This window comes from Schistocerca cancellata, chromosome 7 (assembly GCF_023864275.1).
Source record: "Schistocerca cancellata isolate TAMUIC-IGC-003103 chromosome 7, iqSchCanc2.1, whole genome shotgun sequence".
Classification (NCBI taxonomy): domain Eukaryota; kingdom Metazoa; phylum Arthropoda; class Insecta; order Orthoptera; family Acrididae; genus Schistocerca; species Schistocerca cancellata.
The window spans coordinates 197,112,687-197,126,453 of record NC_064632.1 but is presented as its reverse complement, the minus strand read 5'-3'; positions in this window follow the sequence as shown (position 1 = coordinate 197,126,453).

The window sequence follows — 13,767 nt, the reverse complement described above, 5'->3', positions numbered from 1 at the left end:
AAAACACTTCAAAAAGAAACACTGAATGGTATAAAAGGTACACCGAACATCCAAAATGGAGCGTAGTACACTTTCACTAAAACTGGAAAAGGACCTGCCTGGAGTGGTAGATTGTAGGGGAAAGGAGGGATGGGTACAGAGGGAGAATGGAGAGTGGCGTTGATGAAGAATGAGGACTGGGAAGAGATGATGATGAGACAGGGGACAGGGTTGGCTGTGGGGGACAGGGAGAGAGGAATAGACGGTATTGGAATCTATAGATCTGAGAAGAGATAGGGGTTGGGGCGACAGGGAAGAGGAAGAGAGGAGGAGTGGTATGGGGGGAGAGGGGGAGGAGGGACCCCTTAGGGAGGCAGATAGGTTAGGGTAGATTCAGTGCTGGTAGGATGGGTATATGTCAGGGTGCAACTCGTGGTCTGGGAGAGGGAGATAATTGAAATTTCTTTCTGTGTAGGTAGAGTGTAGCAGCATGCTAGGATCAGAAAGGAGAGGGGACAAATTAAAATTGTTAGAATCAAGTATATATATGGTGTAGGTTATTAAGAGGTGTTCAATGAGAGTGAGGACAGGAGGGAAGTTAACGAGTTGTTGAAGATTTGTTGTGAGGGAAGGCAAGAGTATGCAGAAAGCGACGTGGAGAGCAAGGCGTTCGAGGATCTGAGGGACTTATAGAACTTGGGAGGGGTGGAGATCCATGTAACATTTGCATAGGATGGAGTGGATCAGTGATTTGTTCTTGTGAAGGGCAGTGGAAGGGTGTGGTCCCCATGTTCAGCCAGTTACTAGTTTTAGTCTATTGAGGGCTTTCTGTTAGATAGTTAAAAGGTGAGTTTCCCACATTAGTTATTGATTGAAGGATAGGCCAAGGTATTTTAGTGTGTTAGTTACCTGGATGGGATAGCTGTAAATGGTAGAAGTCATAGAAGGTACAGGTAGTGTGTTCTATAATTATTACCTGTGCTTTGAATGAGTTAATCATAAGTAGCCATAGATAACACCAGGAGGTAAACTGATTGAGGTTGATTTAGAGGGGTCGTTGGGATTTCTGAAATGTAAAATAGAGGACGATCAAAGCAGTATCATAGGCACACTGAAGGAGATGGATGGAAGGAGATAGTTTGGGCGTGTCAGTAGTGTATATGAGGTAAAGGAGTCATATGCTTTCTCTAGGTCAAGGGAGACAAAGATGACATATTTACAGCTCTTGAGCTGTTGGCATAGGAGATAGCTGATGTTGAGGGAAGGAATGATGAAAGCCACCTGGGTGACAGGAAGGAATGGTGTTGGTGCAGATGGCGGTGGATGCATTGGGAGTGGATGGATTCAGAGTCCTTGGTAAACACTGAGGTGAGGCAGGTGGGGCAGTATGAGGATGACATCAGGGGTAGTGTTGCTTTCAGGATGGGTATGCTTTCGGATGGGGACATTGCCACACTGGAGGGATTCAGTAAACTGATGTGCTGCCAGTGTTCTGCAGAGGGATCTGCTATGGATGTTTAGGGCAGAGGCAATAATAGGTGGAAATGATACAGTAATCATAGCGAGGAAATGATAGGGGATAGGACTGTTAGATCAAATGTAGATGGTAGCACAAATAACAGTGAGTGTTTTGATCAAGAGGCTGGGGATAAAGAGTTCCATGGGATTATTGAGTAAGTGTTGTGGCCCAGCAGGGATATTTCTGTGGGGGCCAATTGCTAGTCCACCTCTGGCCAGGGGGAGAGGGTTATCAATGCAGTGGAGGATACAGGGAAAGTTATGGATTGTGTGGTGTGGTTGTAGTAAAGTTTCATTAAGGATGAATGTATCAATGTTGTGTTGGGACAGGGGAGCAGATGTTACTATATGGGATGCTAGGATGCAATAGTGCTATCGCACCAGGATGAGAGGCTAGGAATCGGTCTGCAGGGGGTTAGGAGTGGAGAGATTTATTTTTAGGTGAACATGAAGTGGACCTGGTTGTGGGTGTGTGTCACTTGGGTGTCAGTGGAATACTGAGAGGACATCAAGGGAGACTTGCTAAGGGGTGTGACATCATTCACCAGTCATAAAAACTGAAAACAGCCAGGAGAGCAGTGTGCTGAACACATGCTCCTCCATTTCTGTATCTGAGGATGAAACACAAGGAGATACATAAGGAGATGATGATCTACACAGACGCACTGACAGAAAAAAGACTTGTTGATCCAACAAAACTATGACGACGAGCAGAGACAGATGCAGAGCATAAGGGAGTGGCCCCCTACCACGCTATGCAAAACCAACAGCAGCAACAAACGAAGTAGTAGAAAGGACTGCTGGTCGGTTGGTGCCATATGTGTGTCAGCGATAGTAATTGTTTCTTTCTCTGTACTTTCATTTCATTCCCCCATGTAGGGGCGGCCTGGTAACAGAGATGTAGTCGCTCTTCAAGCTACACTTTTGAACAAAATAATGTAATGCTATAAAACAAAGAAAGGTGATCAAAAGACAAGTACTGAAAATTTTTGGATGACGTTGATGTGGAGTTAGCGTTTGACGACGACCTGGTTGGAAGCGGAGAGCTGAGGAGATGATGCTGATGTGGCGTATGCTTTGGTTAATGACCATCTCCAGGTAATGGATAGACAGAAGAGATTATGGCAGCATGGAGGATAGAGACTTGGCATGAAGTTGTGGAGAAGGAGAAAGATTATTGATGTGGTTGTGAAAGGGTGATGATGGAAGAGATCAAGGGCGCTGCAGAGTCGGAGGGGGTGCTCAAGAGTGGGATGGAATGTGTTAAAGAAGGGTGTCTACTCGGGTAAAGAGGAATTGGGAGCGGTTTTGGGAGAATGTGGCAATGGCATTTAAATGAAATACGGAATGAGCCACCAGGTTGAACTCTCGAATGGATGGATGTTTCGAAAGACAGTGGTGATGAGCTGGGTGATGTCTTCAGCAGTAGGAGTAGGATGTAGGGAGTTGTTTGTGAGAAGTGGTTTTTTTTCCTGTTTCCTTTATTAAATTTCGATTACCAACCCCCCTCTGACAGCAGCTTAATACGCCGCTCTACAGCTGATAGAAGAGTTAAAAAAACATAATGGGAAGATAACAAACAATATAATAAAGGTGATAAAACGGTGACTTTGTTAAAAACAGCAAAGTGGCGGAAAAGCTGCGGAAGTTAAAATAGAAAATAGAAAAAAAACATGGGGTTGACGATGCTAACTAAGGCTTACAGTAAGTACAGAGGCACAATTTAAAAAAAAAAAAAAACATGGTGACAGTATGTTTTCTGTTCGCAACACTGTAAAAACGGAGCACACTACACTGAACACTCAAACACTGCACCAGAGATTAGAGACGAAAATAACACACCACAGTCGAAGGCAGATTGGGGGGGAGGGGGGGAGAACTTGGATGGGTGAGGGGAAAAAAGGGTGGGGAAAACAAAAAAGGGGAGAGCCGAAGGAGGGAGAGAACACAGATAAAGTGGGGCAGGGTGGACGTGAGAAGGAGTGGGGAAGGCAGTGGAGGGGAATGCAAAAAGACTCGGGGAGGGGGGAGAGAATGGAGTCAAGGAGAGGGTAGGTGGGGAAAAAACATGATGGTAGGAGGGGGAGAGGGAGCCCAGGAAAAGGACAGAGGGAAGGAGGGGAGGTGAGGATCAGAGTTGATAGGAGGGATAAATGGAGGGAGAGAGGGCATCATCTGGGAGGGGAAGTTGGTGGAAGCCACCTCGTGATAGATGAAGGGAAAGGGGGACACAACGGTGAAGACACGGCAGCGGGCGGGAGTTGGAGAGGAGACGTGCAGCCATGGAATGAGGGGAGCAATGCGGCGGGAGGTGTAGAGGACGTGGATACATTCTAGGAAAAGGAGCAGATGCGGGGAAGGGATCAGGTCATAGAGGAACCGCGTGGGGGACGAGAGGCGTTATGGAAGGCGAGATGGAGTACATGGCGTTCGAGGATCTGGAGGTGGGGGTGGATTTGTGTGTCAAGCTAGCGGTTGTAAGCACAGAATTTTATTCGAACAAACGAGAACACTTGCTCATGCTTCGAACTATTGGGGCTCTATGAGAAGAGAAGCAGTTGAAATTAAGCTTTGTGATAACAACTTCAATAGAGACACTGGCTGTGCACTTAATAATGCTTGGAAGTGGGCACTCGACAAGGAAAAGAAAAAAAACACACACAGAGGAGTAGTGCTACCAGATTACCTCTGAACGCGCCATCATGACGTAATCCAGACAATCGGATGCCGTTCTTTATGTATAAAAGAGGGAATCCCGCCAGTTAACGATAGTTTTAGTCCATGACGAAAACGACGGTTGGTACCGTAGAAGGCCTGGAATTTTATCCGAAATGCAGCAAATGAACGAGAAATTTGTGTGAACTGACTTATGGTTAAGAATAAATTTTGAATAGAATTTAAGATTTCAAAAATATGTCGTTGCTCTAGAAATACTTGAAAACATTGGGTTATGTGATGAAACAAGGATGTACTTCGAATATCTTATTTATGAGATTTTATTGAAGCTTTACTGTAAAAAATGCTGAAAACAACCAACTTTTCCCTTACTGCTTACAAGCAAGGTCTTCAAATATTGTTTAGTGGTCCTGCGTCAGTGAACAACTGGATGCAATATTAACATTCTATTCAATGTCGACGTCGCTCTCACCTTACTCTCTTTCAGGACCACACACTGGTGGAAGACTGTAACAGTGGTAGTGTCTCCTAGCTCTGAACACTAGCTGGTGGAATGAATAGCTCAGAAGCTTCTGTACTATCAAAAAGCTAATTTATGTGCCAGAAATAATTTTCCTAAAAGTGTTTTACAATGCTCTTTGGCTTTTACATGTAGCGCCCTATCGGAAGCCACGGCAGTGGGCTGTGGGCTGTCGAATATCGGTACAAAGGCTACTGAAATGAGAACTCACGCCTCCGTCTTTCAACAAGATAAAACTCTTACGTCTTCATCCATGCATTCTCTAACTGAAGTGGCTGCCATGTTGCTGTAATTTAAACTTCCGTCAGGAAAGATATATATACGAAATATTAGTCTTGGGTAGAGAGCAACCATAGAGAGCACCCACCTACAACAGCAGTTCAGAGCCATTGATCTTAGCCACTAGGCTCTTAAGTAACAACTGGAAACAGGACGAGTGTGGAAAAAAGAGCTAAAACAGTTTCTCAGCAGTTAGCAGCAAAGTCAGCTGCGGCAACAGGCAGCAGCTGAGTTCTGCAGTCGCCCCATCTGAAGGGAAGCACTGAGGCGCATGGCAATGGCGAAAGAGTCGGGAAACGTGACTGGGAGATTACGCTTCTTCGTTTCATCTTTTTATAGTGGGGGAGGGGGTGGGGGAGGGGAGGCTGGGGTCTGAGTGCCATACAGCCATCTCTCAGCGAATAGGAATTTTCTAAGATTTTACAGGGTAAAGTCACATTTATTTAAAAATTTCGTAATAAGTTTTAAGCTAATATAGAACTTTGATCACGTACGTTTGAGAAACGGGGTGAGTAGAAAGGTGCGGTTTGTGGCTTAATGTTGGCACACATCAAACGTTTTCACATCTGTTACACAGAGTTCAGTGGCTGCGCCATAATTACACACAAAATACCTAAGAAATGTTTCAGTTCCTCCGATATCTGGCTTAGTATATCCTCATTAACATACGACAGTGCTACTCTCATGTAAGCTCGAAGTTCCTGAAGATCCCTCAGCGTGGCTACCAGACGGCATCGTTCAAAAAGTCTTCCCCACCTCCCTCCTCTCCCAGCCCCCAAATATAAAAAGAAAGCGAATGGGTTTATGTCTGGAGACCTAGTCGCCAGCCGGCCCGTGTGACCGTTCGGTTCTAGGCGCTTCAGTCTGGAGCCGCGCGACCGGTACCAAAAATGGCTCTGAGCACTATGGGACTCAACTGCTGAGGTCATCAGTCCCCTAGAACTTAGAACTAGTTAAACCTAACTAACGTAAGGACATCACAAACATCCATGCCCGAGGCAGGATTCGAACCTGCGACCGTAGCGGTGTTGCGGTTCCAGGCTGCAGCGCCTTTAACCGCACGGCCACTTCGGCCGGCCGACCGGTACCGTAGCAGGTTCGAATACTGCATCGGGCATGGATGTGTGTGATGTGCTTAGGTTAGTTAGGTTTAACTAGTTCTAAGTCTTGGGGACTGATGACCTCAGATGTTAAGTCCCATAGTGCTCGGAGCCATTTGAACCATTTGAACGAGATTGGAATAATAGAGAATTGTGAAGGTGGTTCGATGAACCCTCTGCCAGGCACTTACGTGATTTGCAGAATATCCATATAGATGTAGATGTAGATTCTAGCTAGACGCAAATGGAGAAGTTCAGTGACATAAAGGACTTTGTCAGATTTTTATGGGCTCACGCCTGAAACCGAGAATCTTGGAAATGGTGAAATGGTCGACTATTCGCTTGCTGTAGTAATGAGCATCCATGGAAAGTTGTTGAAAGGCGTGGAAAAGTGTTTCACGTCTACATCTCATCACATGTAATGGAGGTCGGCAGCCTGAGCGCTCTGCAGTGCAGTATAAGTTGTGTTCTGTGGCAGATCTACCAACAGAGTCCATTGCTGGTACAGGTAGAAGTGCAAATTGTTGAACCTGGAACTCAGTGGCAGGCAGTCCTTAAGTGTTGATTCCCAAACCTCAGGGGAATCGTGGAAACATACCATCGTTTGACTATCGCACAGAGTCCTGTGTGGATGATATAATATAAGCATCACTGGCTCAGAGGTAAAAAAAAAGCGCCAGGTACGGAATGAATTGCAATTAAGTTTCACAAAGAGTATTCAGTGCCATTGGACGCCTGCTCAGCTTGCATTTATCGCCAATCTCTAGGCCAGCACAAGGTCTCAAAATAGCAAGCTGACTTCTGTATATAAGGAGGACAATAAACCGGTCCAGCAAACTTCCAATGTCCTTAATATGGATTTGCTGGAGAATTATTGAATATTCTGAGTTCGAATATAATAAATTTCCTAGAGACCGAAAATCTTATGTTCATGAATCACACCGGTTTCAGAAAGCATCTCTTCTGCGAAACTCGCTTATCCTTTTCTTACTGCGAACCACGGATGAAGGACCGCAGGCAGATTCCATATTCCTACGTTTCCGAAAAGCATTTGACACGGTACCCCAAGACAGACTGTAAACAAACGAGTATATGGTGTAGGTTCCCAGATATGTGAGTGGCTCGAAGACTTTTTAAGTAACAGTATGTTCTCCTCGGCGGCAAATGTTCATCCGACACAAGGATATCGTGAGGAGTGCCCCAGTGCAGTGTGTTAGGTCGATTGTTACTTTCTTTATACATAAATGATCTGGCAGACAGGGTAGGCAGCAATCTGCAGTTGTTTGCTGATAATGCTGTGGTGTACGGGAACGTGTCGTAGATGAGTGACTGCAGGATGCTACAAGACGACTTAGACAATGTTTCTAGTTGGTCTGATGAATGGAAGCTGGCTCTAAATGTAGAAAAATGTAATTGAATGCTGATGAGCAGGAAAAACAAATCCACCGTGTGAGGATACAGCAGCAGTAGCCTACTGTTTGACACAGTCACGTCCTTTAAAAAGCGGGGCGTAACCAATATCAAACGAAACGAGCATGTGAGGATTGTGGTAGGGACGGTGAATTGTTTTCTTCGGCATACTGGAAGAGTTTTAGGAAAGTGTAGTTCATATGTAAAGAAGTATCCATATAGGATGCCGGGGCGACCTATTCCTGAATACCGCTCGAGTGTTTGGGATCCGTATCATGACGGATTAATGGAAGATATCGAAGCACTTCAGAGCCGGGCTGCTAGATTTGTTACTGGTAGGTTCGTATAACACAAAAATGCTCCGGAAATGCTTTGGGAACTCAAATAGGAATCTCTGGAGGGAAGGGACTTTCTTTTCGAGGAACACTGCTGAGAAAATGTAGGGAAACGGCATTTTGAAGCCGACTGCTGAACAATCCTAATGCCGCCAACATACATTTCACGTAAGGACCACGATATTAGATACGAGGAATTAGGGCTCATACAGAGGCATATAGCATTCTTCCCTCGGTCTCTCTGCGAGCGAAACAGGAAATGAAACGAGGATTAGTGGTACAGTATACAGTGTGCCACTAATCGTACGCTGGCTTGCGGGGTACATGTGTGAGCCGTGTGCGGCTCGTGTTCATTCAGTTTATTGTTTGTCATCTTCTCTTACGGTACTGCTGCCTCGTTTTCTTATTCCATTTACTGGCGTCACTAGCTTCCTGCCGTACCTGCCCGTGAGTGGCAGCAGCAGCTCTTATAGATAAGTGCATTGTCGCACTATCTCTGGAGCGACCGATAGTATTTCCGGGTCGTCGTGTGTCGGGAATTCAGTTGCGGATGGACCAGCAGTGGGTTCAGTCGGAACGAAGCAGTCCGGGAGTCCGGGACGGAGCGTGAGTGAGGTGTGGAAGCCAGTGCTCGCCGACCGCTGGCGACACACATGAACTAATCGACGGAAGGAGATTGGAGTGGGACGACCGTTGCTTGGTCGTTCGGTTGGTCCTCTCATCGGGCTACGTGTATTGTGTCTTTTGACCGTTTCTGGGCCTCGTCACTTGATCATCGTGCCGGACGTGGGTCGGTATCTTCCTTGTGCAGAGATTTCGTGGCCAATGGTAAAGAGTTACCTCAGCATGGATGGATGCGAGCCAGTGTGCCGGGTCGCCGTGTCTCCGAGTACTGAACGGACATCGAGTTGAGTCGGGTTGAAGCTGCAGTCAGCTTCGGACAACCAAAACTCGCCCGACCGTTCCTGACACAAGTAACTTCAGTGGGAACGACCTGGTTTGGTCGTTTGGTCGGTCGTCTCATCGGACGACATGTGTTTGGTCGCCGACCGCTTGTAGAAACTCTCTATGTGTCGAATTGATTCATCCTCGTTGTTCCACAGTGATTGCTTTTACGATTGTTCGAGTTCTTGTGCAAGTGTGTTTACGTGGAACCGTGTGTCGCTTTTGCGATTTCCACCGAGCAGATGAATGCTGTCTGCGTATGGAGCAGTCAGCCGGTCAGTTGAAATAGAGCAGCGAGTGTGTCGGGTGGAAGGGAAATAGTTTAGGCTTTTGGTTGGTCCTTCAGCCATCCCCAGGTCGCACTGCTACCCGATTATTTAGTGTTACGCTCGGCTGCCTGTCTCACCTAAACTGTGGTTAGAGTTTCCTTCCCAGGCCGACCCTTGGAACACTTCTGGGCACCACTGTTTGTTGTTTGTCATTTCATTTGGTCGCAAGGTACTGTGCCAGGCCTTCAGCCATATATTAATATTGTATGTTTTACGTGTAGTATATGGCCTTCAGCCGAACTACATGTCAACCGTTTTAAGATTACGCCTTCAGCCGTGTTTTATTTAAAATTCTTGTTGCTCTGTATTTAGGCCTTCAGCCGCGTTCGTTTCAGAATCTGTGGCTTTAATATGTAAATTCTTGTCTGTGTGTCTCCTCTTTAATTATCTTCAATTCTTGAAACGGACTGCAGCCGTGTTCTATAAATGTTTATCTTAAAGTTGTCCTCAATTATTTTTGAGTAATTGTCGGCCTTCAGCCGAGAAGATATTGCAATTTTACTTACGTAAGGCTTTCAGCCATTTCTCTAAAACCTTGTGTTTTAGAAAGAATTATTTAAACTTATTTGGAGAAGTTACTTGAGGCCTCAGCCGTGAATTGATCTTTCTTGTTTTAAAGAGAAAACTGCGCGTTTGTTTCGAGGAATAAAGTTGTGTGTTTTGGTATAACTAACAGTAATTGATCTTGGCCCCTTTCCACAACATGATCCGCTCTGTCCTGCGACAACCAGATTTCAATATGTTTATCGAGATGTTGATCCAATGACATCGTTAATTATAATTGTAGTGTGCACGGAATCGTCGAAATTGGACCGTAGGTCAATGGGAAGACATCGTAGCTTACGAGGTCGGTCGTCCTGTTTAGATACGCCATCATCTAGGCAAAATGCTCCCCAGAACATGGACAGCGACACGGACGCACGCAGATGGAGTCAGTATGATGTTACTGGAAAAGTTCACGTGGGCTTACACTGGACCTGTGATAGTAACGGAAAGGAAGATAAAAGCTGTGTACGGCATTAAAATTATCACGGACCACCTGTATCCAATCTCGCTCGATATTTTCCCGGAGTGCGGTAGCATCTTCCTCCAGCACGCCTGCCACAAGGTCAGAATCACATTTCAGTACGATATATACGTTATGATCCGATACGATATTGCAGTGTCTGTGTTATTCTGATTACGACATCCTTCGGAAATGCATGCATAGTAATCAGAATAACACAGGCACTGCAATATCATATACAGGGTGTTACAAAAAGGTACGGCCAAACTTTCAGGAAACATTCCTCACACACAAACAAAGAAAATATGTTATGTGGACAAGTGTCCGGAAACGCTTACTTTCCATGTTAGAGCTCATTTTATTACTTCTCTTCAAATCACCTTAATCATGGAATGGAAACACACAGCAACAGAACGTACCAACGTGACTTCAAACACTTTGTTACAGGAATTGTTCAAAATGTCCTCCGTTAGCGAGGATACATGCATCCACCCTCCGTCGCATGGAATCCCTGATGTGCTGATGCAGCCCTGGAGAATGGCGTATTGTATCACAACCGTCCACAATACGAGCACGAAGAGTCTCTAAATTTGGTACCGGGGTTGCGTAGACAAGAGCTTTCAAATGCCCCCATAAATGAAAGTCAAAAGGGTTGAGGTCAGGAGAGCGTGGAGGCCATGGAATTGGTCCGCCTCTACCAATCCATCGGTCAATGGCTCTGAGCACTATGGGACTTAACATCTGTGGTCATCAGTCCCCTAGAACTTAGAACTACTTAAACCTAACTAACCTAAGGACATCACACACATCCATGCCCGAGGCAGGATTCGAACCTGCGACCGTAGCGGTCGCGCGGTTCCAGACTGAAGCGCCTAGAACCGCTCGCCCACTTCGGCCGGCTCCATCGGTCACCGAATCTGTTGTTGAGAAGCGTACGAACACTTCGACTGAAATGTGCACGAGCTCCATCGTGCATGAACCACATGTTGTGTCGTACTTGTAAAGGCACATGTTCCAGCAGCACAGGTAGAGTATCCCGTATGAAATCATGGCGGTGAATCGAGGAAGTACAGTACATACTGACGAAACTAAAATGAGCTCTAACGTGGAAATTAAGCGTTTCCGGACACATGTCCACATAACATCTTTTCTTTATTTGTGTGTGAGGAATGCTTCCTGAAAGTTTGGCCGTACCTTTTTATAACACCCTGTATATCTGCCGATACCGGGCAATTGACTTTCGAGCACTACGCCTGACCTGTACAGGTATAAACATAATGGGTGTACGAGAACAAGTAGTAGACCCAGGTTAACGACATATGAAAGTTTCGGTCTGGCCGTGAGTCGTGCATGGGTAGCCAAATCGTAAGGCGACCGCTCGCGATAAGCCGGATATCCGGGTTCGAGTGCCACCCGGTACAAAGTTTTGTTGTCGTCATTCCATTCTACAGCTGATGGTAGCCCTTATTCGCAGTTGCGAATTAATTTGATGTGTGTCGTATGTCAGTGGCTTGAGGAGCATGACAGTGGACTTACATTGATATCTTGGTCACCGAAGGTGCCTGATCTGACTCAGATGGACTATATCTTGGAGAGGGTCAGGCGGCAGCTCCCACCCAAAAATCGCCAGCCCGTAAGTTAGGGGAACTGCGTGAACTGTTCTCGTGCCACATACTACAGGAAACCTACGAAGGATCTGTCGAAGCCATGCCACGCAGCATCGTTGCTGTATTCTGTTACAAAAGTGGACCAACAGACCATTGTGAAGGTGGTCATAACTTGCTTTATTCATCAGTGCATTTATACTATGTAAAAAGTTTGTGATAATAAATACAAGGGTCATTCAATATTTAAAGCGACAAATTGGCCTGGGGAAAAAACTGTTAGTAGGGCACGTTTGGTACTTTTATGGCTTTAATTTGGCATCACAGGGATGAGCCCTGATCAGTTGATGTATCAATATTGTTTTGTTTATAACCTCAAAAATACATTTCAAGATGGCGAGTCCGCTTGAAACGTCCACGTTAGTTGAACTACGTTCTATTATTCGTTGTTTGCTTGCTGAAGGAGAGAAGTCAACGAATACATGCTGTAGAATGTCTAAAGTTTATGGTGAAGGTTGTGTGACTCGTGCAAATTTTTGCAAGTGGTAGAGCAGTTCAAAGATGGTCGCGACTCAGTGACTGACGAACACTGTTCTGGCCGACCAGTTGCAGTTTAAATTCCCTAACTTGAAAGTCGTCGAACTGATGACATTATTCGTGCCGACCGCCGTGTGACTGTGGAAATGATAGTTAATAAGGTTCAAGTTAGTACTGGTACAGTTCATAACATTATCTGTAACAAGCTGAAGTACCGCATGTGCAAGATGGGTCCCAAAGGAACTGACACGACTACACAAAGGAAACAGTGTTGAGAATGTGCACAGCGCTAAAGGAACGTTATGTGCCGTTGTCCGGTTAACTGTTTATCGTCACCTGTCACGGCACTTATATCGAGACTGGAATGAGATCGTAGCGTTGAAAAAGTATGCACCAGTGCAATCTACACAAGATTTCGTGCAAGTTGGAACGCACACCTCTTTTTCTTCTTTTGTGTCTAGGTTTTGTAGCATGTTGGTCCATCGTGCGGTGGACGGACACTAGACCATCCCGCCGTTCTCAGAATTACCGCCACTCCAGTATCTCCAACCTCTGAGCAGTGAGGTCATGCTTCGCTGGAAGGAACAATCTGTAAACGCCATGATGGTTAGGTTGGCCACGGTGTCCTCTTTCTGCTGGCAGACGCATACTATGGTGTAGGGTCCGCGTTAATTAAAGTTTCGAGGGAGGTGCTCGACATCTCCGTCGGTCGCTGTTCTTGGTTGGAGCACACTGTTATCCACACTAACATGGATGTTGCCGACATTTTCACGTCTGTGTGAGGGCCTCCTGTATTTAATAGCAGCCACGGACTTTGTACCTCTTGATAGATCATCTTCGATCGGTAATACAGCTGCGAGTCTGTCAATCGTGATTTCATAGTGATGGAACCGTTAGTATCCTGATCGGTGGGCGTAATATAGCTAAGCATGCTTTCGCTTTAAGTAATTAGTGCTGCTCCTGCCTGGACTTGAGTCATCTCAGTTCTTTTGACTGCTAGTAAATGTAGCATTCAGCGCACTCTGTCCCTAAACAGGGGCTACACGAGTCATTCAGATCTTCGTTAATGTTACTAGTTTTGTTTGTTTGGAGCTAGAGCAAGACATTGTTGTGCCACGTTTGATTTAATTATGGGTGGAGTAAGGCTTTTTAATTTTTAACAGGCTACCTCGCATTTCAAAGTATTGTTGGGGAAATACACTCAAATTTTCACCTGATTCAAATGGTTCAAATGGCTCTGAGTACTATGGGACTCAACTGCTGTGGTCATAAGTCCCCTAGAAATTAGAACTACTTAAACCTATCTAACCTAAGGACATCACACACATCCATGCCCGAGGCAGGATTCGAACCTGCGACCGTAGCGGTCGTGCGGTTCCAGACTGTACCGCCTTTAACCGCTCGGCCACTCCGGCCGGCTTTTCACCTGATTTGTCTGTCTTATTTCCACATTGCGTCCTATAAGAGCTATTTTTAGCTAGACGAGACGGAGTCTTTTGTCGCACAAGGTCAAGAGAACAGAAAATTCA